Consider the following 13,327-nt stretch of genomic DNA (forward strand, 5'->3'; position numbering starts at 1 on the left):
TTTTTGCAGACTGCAGGTTCGTAGTTCCCACTGTTTTTGATGTCTGTTTCCAGTGGCTAAAGTTGGTTCAGTGGGTTGTGTAGGCTTCCTGGTGGAGGGGACTAGTGCCTGTGTTGTGGTGGATGAGGCTGGATCTTGTCTCTCTAGTGGGCAGGTTCACGTCTGGTGGTGTGTTTTGGGGTGTCTGTGGCCTTATTATGATTTTAGGCAGCCTCTCTGGTAATGGGTGGGGTTGTGTTCCTGTTTTGCTAGTTGTTTGGCATAGGTTGTCCAGCACTGTGGCTTGCTGGTCGTTGAGTGAAGCTGGGTGCTGGTGTTAAGATGGAGGTCTCTGGGGGATTTTCGCCGTTTGATATTATGTGGAGCTGGGAGGTCTCTTGTTGACCAGTGTCCTGAAGTTGGCTGTCCTACCTCAGAGGCAGAGCCCTGACTCCTGGCTGGAGCACCAAGAGCTTTTCATCCACACGGCTCAGAATAAAAGGGAGAAAAAGTAGAGGGAATTAGTAGAAGTATGAGGAAAGAAAGAAGGAAAGGAGGGAAGGAAGGAAGAAAGAAAGAAAGAAGCAAAGAAGGAAAGAAGGCAAGAAGGAAAGAAAGGAGGGAGAGAGGAAGGAAGGAGGGAAAAAAGAAAGAAAGAAGATACAGTACAAATAAAGTAAAGTATAATAAAGTTATTGAATTAAAAAGTTCTTTAGAAAAAAAAAAGGGACGGATAGAACCTTAGGACAAATGTTGGAAGCAAAGCTATACAGACAAAATCTTCCACAGAAGCATACACATACACTGTCACTAAAAGAGGTAAAGGGGGAAAAATCATAAATCTTGCTGTCAGAGACCACCTCCTCAATTTGGGATGATTCGTTGTCTAAAGGAGGGAAGGAAGAAAGGAAAGAAAGAAAGAAGGTAAAGTATAATAACGTTATTAAAATTAAAATTGATTATTAAGAAAAAATTTAAAAAAAAAACCATGGACGGATAGAACCCTAGTACAAATGGTGGAAGCAAGACTATACAGACAAGATCTCACACAGAAGCATACACATACACATTCAGAAAAAGAGGAAAAGGGAAAAAAATCATAGATCTTGCTCCTAAAGTCCACTTCCTTAATTTGGGATGATTGGTTGTCTATTCAGGTATTCCACAGATGCAGGGTATATCAAGTTGATTGTGGAGCTTTAATCCGCTGCTTCTGAGGCTGCTGGGAGAGATTTCCCTTTCTCTTCTTTGTTCTCACAGCTCACGGGGGCTCAGCTTTGGATTTGGCCCTGCCTCTGCGTGTAGGTCGCTGGGGGGCGTCTGTTTTTTGCTCAGACAGGACGGGGTTAAAGGAGCCGCTGATTCGGGGGCTCTGGCGCACTCAGGCCGGCGCGGAGGGAGGGGCACGGAGTGCGGGGCGGGCCTGCGGCGGCAAAGGCCTACGAGACTTTGCACCAGCCTGAGGCCCGCCGTGCGTTCTCCCGGGGAAGTTGTCCCTGGATCCCGGGAACCTGGCAGTGGCGGGCTGCACAGGTTCCGTGGAAGAAGGGTGTGGAGAGTGACCTGTGCTCGCACACAGGCCCCTTGGTGGCGGCAGCAGCAGCCTTAGCGTCTCCCGCCCGTCTCTGGGGTCCGCGCTTTTAGCCGCAGCTCGCGCCCGTCTCTGAAGTTCCTTTAAGCAGCGCTCTTAAACCCCTCTCCTCGCGCACCAGGAAACAAAGAGGGAAGAAAAAGTCTCTTGCCTCTTTGGCAGGTGCAGACTTTTTCCCGGACTCCCTCCCAGCTAGTCGTGGTGCACCAACCCCTTCAGGCTATGCTCAAGCCGCCAACCCCAGTCCTCTCCCTGCGCTCCGTCCGAAACCGAAACCCGAGCCTCAGCTCGCAGCCCCGCCCGCCCCGGCGGGGGAGCAGACAAGCCTCTCGGGTTGGTGAGTGCCAGTCGGCACCGATATTCTGTGCGGGAATCTCTCTGCTTTGCCCTCCGCACCCCTGTTGCTGTGCTCTCCTCCGCGGCTTCGAAGCCCCCCCCGCCTCCCGCAGTCTCCGCCCGTGAAGGGGCTTCCTAGTGTGTGGAAACTTTTCCTCCTTCACAGCTCCCTCCCACTGGTGCAGGTGCCGTCCCTATTCTTTTGTCTCTGTTTTTTCTTTTTTTTTTTTTTTCTTTTGCCCTACCCAAGTACGTGGGGAGTTTCTTGCCTTTTGGGAGGTCCGAGGTCTTTTGCCAGCCTTCAGTAGGTGCTCTGTAGGAGCTGTTCCACGTGTAGATGTATTTCTGGTGTATCTGTGGGGAGGAAGGTGATCTCCACGTCTTACTCTTCCGCCATCTTCCCGTCCCTCCACATACCTTCTTTGTGAATGCTTGGCAATTCACCATCGCTTTTACTTTGTGAGTCTCCCTCCTTCAGTGACCCATTTAAAAATGCAGTCATTTCTTGAAGAGGTGAAACAGCAAGTCTTCTATACATGATATGGATGATTTTGTTTGTTAGTTGGTACATGTTGTGATAATGGAGACTTGAGTGCTTTGTAAAGGAGGGGACTCTAAGAAAACACAAAGAAATGCTAAGCAATCTCACCCTTCTTCAAAGTGTGTCTAAGGCTGGTCATGCATAGCATCACTAGTAGAGCAACCTCTTCTTCCCTGAGAGCCTCATATCTGTGTGTGTTCAAAGAATCCCTCTTAACCCAGTGCCTGCTAGGGTTCTCTTCATTCTTCCCATCAAAGAGAGTCCTAAAGATAAAAGCAAGAGAGTAATTTAAACAACATGAACTGATTTTCCCATTTTTAAAACCTAAAGTCAAAAAATTTAACTGTTTAGGGCTTCCCTGGTGGTGCAGTGGTTGAGAGTCCGCCTGCCGATGCAAGGGACACGGGTTCGTGCCCCGGTCCGGGAAGATCCCATGTGCCGCGGAGCGGCTAGGCCCGTGAGCCACGGCCACTGAGCCTGCGCATCCGGAGCCTGTGCTCCACGTGGGAGAGGCCACAACAGTGAGAGGCCCGCGTACTGCAAAAAAAATAAAATAAAAATACTCTCCTGAGTAAACATATTTTACAAGCACTATTCCAATCACACGAAATGAATCCCAACTCTCTAATCTTCACTTATTTCTTCAGCTCAAGATGCAACTACGCCTATTGGATATCTCTTATGATGAAAATTCCGTAGATTCCTTAAACTCAACACCATCAGCATCATTCCTCCTTCTCTCGTTCTCACCCCCATAAACTGACTTCTCCTATATTGTTTGTTTGTTTATGATCATTGTTAGCATCACCTAAAGGACAGGACTACTTCTTTATCATCTCCATCTGTAAGTACATTCATTCCAGTTCATAAATACTTGGGATTGACGTGTACACACTGCTATATTTAAAAATGAATAACAGACAAGGACCTGCTGTATAACATAGGGAACTCTGCTCAATATTTTGTAACAACCTAATTGGGAAAAGAATTTGAAAAAGAATAGTGACATGTATATGTATAGCTAAAACAACACTTTGCTGTACACCTGAAACTAACACAACATTGTTAATCATCAACTATACTCCAATATAAAACAAAAAGTTCAAAAAAAAACATACTACTTGAAACTGTTATTTCAATTCTTGCCAACACAGACTTGCTCAAGCCCTCATGGTTAGCCCTTGCCTGTCCCATTTCCATGGCACGTACCCACAGTGATGTTTGCCTTTCAGGCTAGTCCCTACTCAAGTCACAGAAAGGCTCAGTGGGAGTCAAGTCAGTCACTATGGGCTAAGCACTAGGGGTGTGATGCTGAATGGCGGGAAATACAGTTTCTATAAATGTTGTAACTATTAAATACATATTTATTAGTATGACATGTGCTAAAATAGAAGAAATCTAGCTTCTAAATTTACTTTGAAGTAAGGGATTCCAGAAAGACTGCATTAAGAAAATGGCATTTAAACTAGGATCAGAGGAATGAGGAAAAGATAAGTAGGATGTTACCGTATAGTTGAAAAGGCGGGCAGGTTGAGAAGGAAAATTATTATGGATGTTTCTGGTAAATGTAGTAGGTAAATGTGTAAAGTCCTGAGGTGGAAAAGAGCAAAGACACAGTACAAGAAACAGAAAAAATGCAATGTGGTTGCCGAGGAAAGGAAGAGTAGTATAGAAACAATATGAAGGTGGAAGCCTGGGTGAGCCAAGGCCATGAATGGTTAAGGGAAATGTATGAGAATTTACTCTAAGAGAAAGAAGTACAGGAATCTAAGCAAAAGGGATCTTTGTGACTACTGTGTGGGAAGATCAAGGGTATGTACTTCTAGATAAATCCAGAGGCTGTTGGAGAATTACAAATGAGAGATGACGTTACTTAGAGCAGATTCCTGCAATGGATATGAGAGGAACTGGATGGATGTTAGCTGCACATGGGTGGCAGAATCTACGGGAGTTGGGGTTGATGTTATGTGAAAATTAAGAGAAAATAGCACAGAAGTACCAATGGATAGTGCAGTAGTCCCTCCTTCTCTCCACCAGGTAAAAGCCTAGCTTGCTCACACTAGGTTTCTAATGTTCCTCGGTGATTTAAGATTCTAGAAAGCTATTCAAGTATCATATTGGAGGTTGACTGTCAAACTCAACTTTGTGCGGAAAGTTCATTTAAAGTGACTTCAGAAAACTCCACCAACTTTCCCCGGGGAAGGGAAGACAACTGTGTCCCAGCTTCCCGAGCTTAGACAGCCTCACCCCGTAGGGGGTGGGGCAGTGGGGGGCTGCCACCTTCACCCCGGCCCGAGTCACGGAGACAGTTGGGGTGAGGGTGAAGTCGACGAGGAGGAGGTATGCAACTGAGTGGCCTGTGACCTGCGGGCGGAGTTCTCGGCCGGGGCGTCATCGGAACCTAGAAAGGACTCGCTACTCCGGCCAGATGGGGACGGGTCTCCCACCCTGCCCGATAAACGCAATGGCATTTTCTCGGCGGATGCGGGCGGCAGAGCCCAAGCCCGGCGCTGGCCGGTCCAGGTCCTCTCAGTTCTCTGCTCGCTGCTGTTTGCCATCCTCCTCGCCTTCCTTCTCGCCATCACCTACCTGATCGTAAAAGAGTTACATGCCAAAAATTTGAAGAACGAAGATGATGTACACACTGGACTGTTAGGATTCTGGACTCTACTTATAATATCCCTAACTGCTGGAATCTCCTGCTGCAGCTTTTCTTGGACAGTGACTTATTTTGATTCTTTTGAACTGTAAGGCCAGCAGGTCCGGGGAAGGGCCCAGGGAGCCAGACAGAACCCCCGCCAAAGTGGCTGATGCAACCAACACCTGACATTGCCACACCACTCGGCCCCGGTCTTCCCGCTTCCCGAGGGGCGGAACCAACGGCTCTGAGGCTGATGCAACCGACACCCGACATTGCCACAACACCCGAGAGATTACCAAGAAAGGGCTGCTTCACGCAGCAAGCACCTCCCCTGCGTCCGCCCCTAGAAATTTTGTTCGTGCCTGCACCCGGGTGCGACTTCTTGGGCCCCTTTCTCTCGGACCAGTGAACCTCGCCCGGGAGCGTTCCCAAATAAAGCTTGTTTAAGCTCTCCTCCGTTTTTGGTGCCATTCCTTACATTTGGTGCCGAAGCCCGGGAAGGGTACCCAGCCCCACAGATTACCGCGGGGCCACCCCTCCCGACCGGGGACCTCCGCTCACCCACCCGATCCGGCAGAAGCAGGGTAAGTCCCTCCTTCGTTCCCCTCGACCCCCGGGGTCCCTACCCACCGGACTCCTTGTCCTTAACCGCGGCCGCGTCAGGGACTCCTCCGTCTTCCCTCCGAGCCTCGGGCGATTGTGGAGACGTCCCCACAGCCTGACTGCTCTCCGATCCGCCGTGGCCAGAGATTGAGACCAGAGACGTCTCTCTCTTTCTCTGTTCACCCGGGGACAGACGGAGGTCGTGGGGACTTCAGAATCCAAACCAGATCCTAAGACACTCCTGGGGTGTCTCCTGGCCAACTTTACAAAACTCGGCTTTTCTCAAGACCTCCGCCGCAGGCGGCTCCTATTCTATTCCACCGAGGCCTGGCCACAGTACCCTCTAGACAATTAATCTAAATGGCCTCCTGAATGGATTTTCGATTTCAACATTCTCTGCGATAGATAACTACTGCCGCAGGACGGGTAAATGGTCCGAGGTCCCCTACGTCCAGGCCTTCTGGTATTTACGCTCCCGCCCTTCCCTCTGCGTCGATTGTTCCACTTCCCAGATCCTTCTTGCCTAACAGACATCTCCTACATCCAAGCCCCTAATTTCCTTTGATGATGACCCCTCTCCACTCACCGACCCACCCGAATCTCTCGCCTCTTCCCCCTCCAGAGCTCCTCTCCAACCCCCACCCTACCCTGGACCGGCCCCTCTCCCTCCTGAGCCCACCCCAGCGCCCCCCACCACTCCCCCGCTTCCCCCCGGCAACCTCCCCCTTGGCCCCCCCTTCCCCCGCTTCTTCTCCCTCCGTCTCTCTCTCATCACCCCTCTCCTCGCCAGTCAGCTCACACACCCGCTCTCACCGCCACGACTCCCAGGACCCAAACCTTCTCTGTCCCTTAAGAGAGGTGGCCAGAGCGGAAGGATTAGAGTTCATGTTCCCTTTTCCCTCCAAGATCTCTCTCAAATAGAAAAGCTATTAGGCTCCTTTTCTGCCAGCTCCTCCCGCTACATCAAAGAATTTCGCTACCTCTCTCAAGCTTACGATCTAACCTGGCACGACATCTTTGTGGTCCTATCTTCTACTCTGACCCCCGACGCGAGGGAAAGAATTCAAACTGCTGCCCGAAACCACGCAGATCAGGTCCACCTCACTGATAACTCTGTGCCCGTCGGAGCCACTGCCGTTCCTGGCACCGATCCGGGCTGGAGTTATCAGGACGGCCAAGACGGTCGCCGCAAACGCGATCTAATGATCCAATGCCTCTTGGCTGGTATGCAGGCTGCCTCCCGCAAGATTGTCAACTTCGAAAAGCTAAAAGAGATAACCCAAGAGCCCAGTGAAAATCCAGCCGTTTTTCTCAACCGCCTTACAGAGGCCCTTACTCTATACACGCGCTTGGACCCTGACACCCCGGCAGGCGCAACGGTCTTGGCCACCCACTTTATCACCCAGTCAGCCCCTGATATCAGGAAAAAACTTAAGCGGGCAGAGGACGGCCCCCAGACTCCCATCCGAGACCTGGTAAAAATGGCCTTTAAAGTCTACAATGCCCGTGAGGATTTGGCAGAATCCAGCCGACAGGCTCGGATGCACCAAAAGGTGGCCCTCCAGACCCAAGCCCTCGTAGCCGCCCTGCGGCCGCCATCTCCCATGGGCAACATCCATGGGACCTGCTGCAGGCAACCCCACCAGGGGCCTGCTTCAAGTGCGGAAAAGAGGGCACTGGGCTCGCCAATGTCCCAATCCCCGGCCTCCTTCCAAGCCCTGCCCTGGCTGCGGGCTAACAGGCCATTGGAAAAGTGACTGCCCTATGGCCGGCCCTCCCTCAGCGCCTCCACGTGGAGGGCGGACCGACCCGACGGCTCCACCACTCGAACTCCTGGGACTGGCTGACGACTGACAACACCCGGACTCGAAGACCCCCATCACCCTCGCCGAGCCCAGGGTAACGCTAGAGGTAGCGGGTAAGTCCATCTCATTCTTGGTGGACACGGGGGCTACCTATTCGGTCTTGCCTACATATTCCGGGCCAGTTTTTCCTTCCCAGATCTCGGTTATGGGCATCGACGGTAAGCCGTCCTTCCCGCTCCAGACCGGCCCCCTCTCATGTTACATCGAGAGGCTCCCTTTTACTCATTCTTTCTTAGTCATACCGTCCTGCCCGGTTCCTCTGCCAGGTCGTGATGTTCTCTTCCAATTAGGGGCCTCTCTCCAACTGGCCAGACTTGATCCCAAGGCCCCCTCCTCTCAACTCCTGCTCCCCCTCCTCGGTCTGGCAGCGGAGCCCTCTCCCTCCTCTCTTCCTCCTCCCATTTCCCCCAACCGGATAGACCCCCAGGTCTGGGATACATGGAGACCCATAATAGTGACACACCACCCCCCTGTCCTAATCCGTCTTAAAGACCCCTCCAAGTTTCCATCCAGGCCCCAATTCCCCATCTCTGAAACTCATCTAAGGGGCTTACAACCTATTATCACCAGACTCTTAGACCAGGGGCTTCTCATCCCCACGGACTCTCCCTGCAACACCCCCATCCTGCCTGTCCGCAAGGCCTCAGGAGATTACCGCCTGGTCCAGGACCTCTGACTGATCAATGAGGCGATAATTCCCCTCCACCCAGTCGTGCCAAACCCATACACTTTGCTCTCCCATATCCCCCCATCCACCACCCATTTTACGGTCCTCGATCTCAAAGACGCCTTCTTTTCTATCCCCCTACACCCTGATTCGTACTTCCTTTTTGCTTTCACCTGGACAGATCCGGATACCCAGGCTTCCCGCCAGCTTACCTGGACGGTTCTTCCCCAGGGCTTCCACGATAGCCCCCACCTCTTTGGCCAGGCTCTGGCGCGGGACCTCGCTTCCTGCCCTCTCACCCCCAGTATAGTCCTCCAATACGTGGATGACCTCCTCCTCTGTAGCCCATCTCTCAGCCTCTCAAAACAGCACACTGCTGACCACCTCAATTATCTCGGCTCTCGCGGCTATCGGGTCTCTCCAGCCAAGGCCCAACTGTCTACACCCTCGGTAACCTACCTGGGAATCCACCTTACCCCCACAACAAACAGCCTGACAGCCGACCGCACCCAGGTCATCCACGACCTCCAACCTCCAGAGACAGCTGACCAGATTCTCTCCTTTCTGGGCCTGATAGGATTTGTCCGACACTGGATACCTAACTTTGCTCTTCTTGCTAAACCCCTATATTTGGCTGCTAAAGAAACCCCCCAAGGACCCCTTACTTCTCCCTCCACTGTTCAACGGGCCTTTCTCACCCTCAGAGATTTAGAAAAAAAGAACCTCACAATTTGCTATGGCAGCCGCCCAAACTTAACGAATGATGCACTCCCTTGCAACTCATCTCTCCCCGTAACTACGCTAATGGGGGCCCCACCAGGCTTGTTCTTTTGGTGTAATGGCTCCCTTACAAAAGAGGTCAACTCTTCCTCCCCCTTCCCATGTATCCCCGTCACCCTTGTTCCACAACTCACATTATGTGGCCAAGCCGAATTTCTCTCACTTACCACACAACTTTTTGGCCGACAAAAAAGGGCCATCTTTCTCCCTATGGTCGCAGGCATTTCCCTCGCCTCCTCTCTCGTCGCTGCGGGCATCGGGGGAGGAGCCCTAACACACAGTGTCTCAACATCCCGCGACCTAGAACAGAAACTCCAGCTAGCCATCGAGGCCTCTGCCGCCTCCATCACCTCCCTCCAGCACCAGATCACCTCAGTAGCCCGAGTTGCCCTCCAAAATCGACGCGCCCTGGACCTTCTGACAGCCGACAAAGGAGGTACCTGCCTCTTCCTACAGGAAGAGTGCTGCTACTACATCAGCGAGACAGGGGTCGTTGAAGACAATGTGGATGCTCTCCGGCGCTTAAAAGAAGAACTCCAACGCAGGCAGCGACAATCCACCTCCCCCATCCCCGACTGGTGGCGGTCCACCCTCTATACCTGGCTGACACCAATCCTAGGCCCCTTAATCCTTATCTGCATCCTATTCATGCTTGCCCCGTTTCCTCAGGTTTCTCCGCAGCTGCATACAAGAAGCCTCTCGGGTGGCGGTAAATCAGATGCTCCTCCACCCATATACCTACTACCCACAGAGCCCCCCGCGGCCGTCCTCCCCTAACCTCCGGACCGCTGGCCGCCCGACTCCCTTTCGGCGCCCCCGTACAGCAGGAGGTAGCCAGAGACCAAACGTCGCCCCATTACACCAAAGAAGTCAGGATGTAAGGCCAGCAGGTCCGGGGAAGGGCCCAGGGAGCCAGACGGAACCCCTGCCAAAGTGGCTGATGCAACCGACACCTGACATTGCCACACCACTCGGCCCCGGTCTTCCCGCTTCCCGAGGGGCGGAACCAACGGCTCTGAGGCTGATGCAACCGACACCTGACATTGCCACAACACCCGAGAGATTACCAAAAAAGGGCTGCTTCACACAGCAAGCACCTCCCCTGCGTCCGCCCCTAGAAATTTTGTTCGTGCCTGCACCCGGGCGCGACTTCTCTGGCCCCTTTCTCTCGGACCAGTGAACCTTGCCCGGGAGCGTTCCCAAATAAAGCTTGTTTAAGCTCTCCTCCGTTTTTGGTGCCGTTCCTTACATGAACCAGGAATGTTTCCTCCTACTCCTCTTTCACCTGCCAGGTTCAAGAAACTGACTGGACATTCTTTCCACGTGAGCTATATATGGCAATTTTGAACGGCATTGTAACTGCTCTTACTGTAGCTCGGTGCCTCCTGTAAACCCACACAGAAGCAATATTCTTGACAAAACTTAATCACGATTGCTTTGTAATTACAGGGAAGATCATCATTGCCTACTCAGAAGACCAAGAAACCTGCTGCTCATTATGTGGTTCAGATACGTGTCATATCATCATCACTATGGAGGACCTCCTAAGCATCGTTCTAGAGCCTAGGCATTGGGAATATCTAAGTATTAAGTTTCAAGTAATGCTTAAAATTGTAAGATGTTTACCTCATCTTTTTACTTTTGTGTGCACTGTCCTTATAAGTTGTAGAAAACATTTTAATGGAACTCAAACTCTTAAACTTGGATGCAGAACATCCTGTATCAATGCCTGCCTTTCCATGTATATGTATATACTACAGGTTTTGCTAAGAAATACTGATAGTACTGTTTGCGATAGAAATAGTTCTTATTTATTCATTATATTAGGAAAGCAAGCAATGCCTACTACTTAGACATTTTACAGAAGCTACTGTTAAATCAGAATATTTAGTTTTCGATATATAGAAGGTGCATTTATATTTTTTAATGGGCTATGGTTCTTTATGTGTTGTTTTACATATTTTCCTACTATATCTTGAATTTGTATGTTTTTAAGTTGTTACATCTAGGCAAATGTAAATTTTTTTTAGCTCGTGCAAACCTTAATACTTACCATTTTTAATAAGTATTTTGTCTTTTAAGAAAAGCACACTGGCCTGAGTTTAAAACTAAGTAAACTTATTTAAAAAAAAAAAAACTGAAAAAAGTTTAAGCCATGAAAATATTCAGGAAATTTAAAGCTATTCACTATTTCCATTTTCACAATTCCAGATATTTATCATGGTGTATATATGATTACTTCAACAAAACTGATATTATCTTGTTTTTAATAAATATAAACCTGAAGTTTTTATGTTTAGAAATGCTTGAACTAGTTTGTTTTTAATCTCCAAAATTTGGTTACCAAAATAGAAAAGGTATTTTGATACAGTGTGTACATGTATAATTTTTTAATGTATAGTTTCCTTATTTTCCTATTTAAATGTTCTTTTGTAATTGTGCTGTTTTGTTTTTTCATAGTAATTAAGCCTTAACTGTTCCCACTTCCTTTCTAAATACCTGTTTAGAACAGTCACTTCAATTTTAGAAAGATGGACTATTTTAAATACTGTTTTCCCTGGCCACGGAAAAACCTACATTAGGATAGCACTGTGTAGCAAAAACACAATGCTTATTCAGGCCAAATGGGAAATGAGTATCTGCAGCGTGTTCCTGTTATCCTGATTGTTGTTACTAAGTAAGTGATTTAATAATGTTTCAGTAAATAAATAAAGTGACTTCATAACGAAGTCATGAATACTAATCTTAACCCAAACCCAAAGGATGATCCCAAATCACAACTTCAGCCTACTTCCCTCACAGTTCCTACCAGAGCTGTAGTTCAGGTTTGGGCTTCCTTTTTTGCTATTTCTAAAATCACCTTGCGTGAGTTTTGGTAATTAACAATCAACACTTACCCGTTTTCTAAAATTACTACTGAACTGTAGTTTTCATGTCCTAGAACTTTAGAACAATTTTTCTCCCCTTACTGACAATTTTGGTTTCTGATTTCAGAATCCAGACAGACTCTGGATTTATCATACTCCTTTGTTTTCACGTTTGAACCATGGATATTCACATGTTCTAAATGCCAAGGTGAATTTTCTGGAGCCCCTTTTCTCTTTGTTTCGTTTGGCCAGCAGTACAGAATTTGTGGCATTTGTTATCCCTGATTTGCTATATTGTAATTGTTGTTTGCTTCTTCTTGCCTTAATATCAATAGTTTCCTACAAAAGTGTCACTGCACAACTTCACCAGGCTTATCTTTAGAAAAGAAAATTTCTAAAGTCACTCTCATTCTTATGCATGCTGATTTCTCATTTGTAGAGAATATTTATCCTGTCCAGTTTCACAGTGGTCTAGTCTTCCTAATATTAACATCAACACCTCACATCTGGTGACATTCATAGATCCAAAACTGTGCTTGCTGAGTTATATTTTTTAAAATATTCTTTGTTATTTTTAGTCCATAGAATTCCTCATTCTTCAGACCACATGATGATTGTTATTTCTTTTATGAGGGCTTTTCTACTTCCCCATCTTTGGATTTGTTTATTCCACAATATACAATAAAACACTGTTAAGCCAGTTTTCACAGCTTTCTAGATGAAATAATGCGTGGTTTATAGTCTCTATCGTTATAGCATGGAAAAATACTTCTGATTATGTCCTGCATCCTAAAATGGAAATTTTCTCATTGTAGCATCAAAAATAGTACACCCACATGAGAAATCTTTAAAAAAAATACTTGATGATTAAAAATTCATTACATTTATGGGACCCTCAGAAAATCTTGAGTAACTAAAACTCCAGTGTACAAAACCTTAGTAAATTTCTATAGCATATGTATTTATTTTGAAGCATAGCTATACACTGCCACCTATGTGCTACCCTACCAACATGTCCGTACATCATTTTGGACTAGAAAAATAATTACTTTCAGAGTTATTTCCTTATGTGTTATTCTCTGACACAAAACTGCACACTTCTTTGGGATAGAAATCATGTCTAAATCATTTTACTATTCCTCCATATTTGGCTATTAAGTGGTCACTGAATAAATTAATAAACTCCCTGCAATATTCATCATAAAGTTATAATCTTAACCAAAAAAAGCATTGTATAGGCATTTATCTTTGCTTTATAAAATGTCTCTAGTTGGGAAACTCCTAATAAGTATGTTAAGCTATACACTTATACCAAATTTTGAAAAATTGGCTCTGCAATGGTCTGGTACAGATATTTGTGAGAGATATCACCCTTTCTATATTTGGGTTGGGGAGGAGAATTGTAGAAGGAAGGGTGACATTTCTAGAATATATTTTTCCTTCAACCAACAAATTTC

At 47.8% G+C, this 13,327-nt stretch overlaps 1 protein-coding gene and 1 pseudogene across 4 annotated transcripts in view; one reads left to right on the forward strand and one right to left on the reverse strand.

Moving 5' to 3' along the window:
* Nucleotides 1-1,611: 1,611 nt before the first annotated feature.
* The window catches only part of CENPQ (centromere protein Q), a 184,494-nt gene continuing 172,778 nt past the window's right edge, over nt 1,612-13,327 (reverse strand). For 2 of the 3 annotated variants that reach the window (XR_013830025.1, XR_013830026.1), the window contains one exon: nt 1,612-2,984. The gene's annotated coding sequence lies outside the window, so the exon portion shown is untranslated. The remainder of the gene's footprint in view (nt 2,985-13,327) is intronic. The other variant, XR_013830024.1, reaches the window with a different exon arrangement.
* Nucleotides 4,311-10,394, forward strand: LOC307192405 (ADP-ribosylation factor-like protein 6-interacting protein 6; annotated as a pseudogene). Its single transcript has 3 exons — nt 4,311-4,364; nt 4,623-5,103; nt 10,262-10,394. The product of its transcript is annotated as an ADP-ribosylation factor-like protein 6-interacting protein 6 (transcript).

Source organism: Stenella coeruleoalba (genome assembly GCF_951394435.1).
Source record: "Stenella coeruleoalba genome assembly, chromosome: 10".
NCBI lineage: Eukaryota > Metazoa > Chordata > Mammalia > Artiodactyla > Delphinidae > Stenella > Stenella coeruleoalba.